The following is a 1,515-nucleotide window of genomic DNA, read 5'->3' as shown; positions in this document are numbered from 1 at the left end:
ACACTAAACAGTATTTTTTTTCCAACAGAGTTGGAACTTGAATGTATAAGAAAGGTTACATTGAGCTCTTCTGGTTGATGCCAGTAGAGACCCTGAGCCCAGAACCTCAGCATCCCTCCATCCACAGGGCTGTCTCCCACCTCACCCAGGACACATCTACAGAACTCTCAGGCTCCAAACACTCAGGTTGAAAGCGATCGTCTCAGAAGATTGCTGAGGTCTCTTGGCTGCTCTTTTTAATCTTTTTAATCCTTCTGAAACCTGAATATACATCTGGAATAGCAATCCTTTACAGCACAAGACCATCTCCAAAAGCATCAGCTGAACCAGGACTCAGGGACAGTCTGGGAAAGGCCAACCAAAGCGGACACACAGAGGTGAGAAACTTATTTGAGAAAAAATCCTGATTGCAAAGACCCGCAGACAACCTGGTACCACCTCCTCATTTTTTTTAAGCCAATACCTTTTTAGTTAAGGAATTTCACACGCTGTAATTCATTCCAGTGCCCATCAAAGTCACCTGAGCTCCCCCAAAACGTGAGTCAAAACTTATCCTCAAGACAGGACTTTCTAAGGGATCCCACACTTCACCCACAGCCGTTCTGTCAGTCAGTCTGCTACCAATTTTCTTAGCTGAGTTTCTTTTATCTCTACTTGAATAAGAACATATTGATGACATGCTTCAAAAAGTATCCCACCTAGAATCTATGGGATCTAGTTTTTCAAATAATTCGCTTTAGGGCTCTAGAAGTTGAACTGCAATGAGTACCTTGCTATAGTGGCGAATGATCTGAAACATATTCCTTAACACATTTCTCATGTTACAGTTGTGATACAGTTTTCAATCATGACCTTAGCCAAAATATGAGCAGTCTCATTAGCACCATTGCAATATACTTACTGTGATGTAAGCAGAACCTGTGTCTCAATTTAGCCCCATTAACAAACTCTGGACAATATGACCCACAGTGCCCTTCTCACGAAGAATGAGGTTTCTTTTTCACCTCCACAATTTTTTTGAGGTATAGTCGATTCATCAGATTATACAAGATTCAGGTGTACAATGTAGTGATGCGTGATTTTGAAAGATTACACTCCATTTATAGTTATTATAAAATACTGGCTATACTCCTCGTGTTGCACAATATATTCTTGTAGCTTATTTATTTTGTGCATAGTAGTTTGTACCTCTTAATATCCTATTCCTGTCTTTTCCCATTCCTCTTTCCCTCTCCCCGCTGGTAATCACTATTGTTTACATCTGTAAATCTGTCTTTTTTGTTATAGTCACTAGTTTGTTGTATTTTTCAGATAAGTGACATCATAGAGTATTTGTCTTCCTCTGCCTTACTTAGCATAATACCTTCCAAGTCCATCCATTTGTTGCAAATGGCAAGATTTCATTCTTTCCCATGACTGAGTAGTATTTCCCTGTATGTGTATACCACACCTTCTTTATCCATTTATCTGTTGAGGGACACTTAGTTTGCTTCCGTATCTTGCCTATTGTAAATA

The 1,515-nt window shown here is 39.6% G+C and overlaps 1 non-coding gene across 1 annotated transcript; it reads right to left on the bottom strand.

The window, feature by feature from the left end:
- Nucleotides 1–860: 860 nt before the first annotated feature.
- Nucleotides 861–994, bottom strand: LOC128069307 (small nucleolar RNA SNORA1). The gene has a single exon (XR_008201561.1). It is a non-coding gene; the product is annotated as a small nucleolar RNA SNORA1 (small nucleolar RNA).
- Nucleotides 995–1,515: the final 521 nt, after the last annotated feature.

The sequence above is a fragment of the Budorcas taxicolor genome, chromosome 25 (assembly GCF_023091745.1).
Source record: "Budorcas taxicolor isolate Tak-1 chromosome 25, Takin1.1, whole genome shotgun sequence".
NCBI classification, from domain to species: domain Eukaryota; kingdom Metazoa; phylum Chordata; class Mammalia; order Artiodactyla; family Bovidae; genus Budorcas; species Budorcas taxicolor.
Note: the sequence above shows the minus strand (reverse complement) of the source record. Positions and strands in the feature narration are given on the sequence as shown.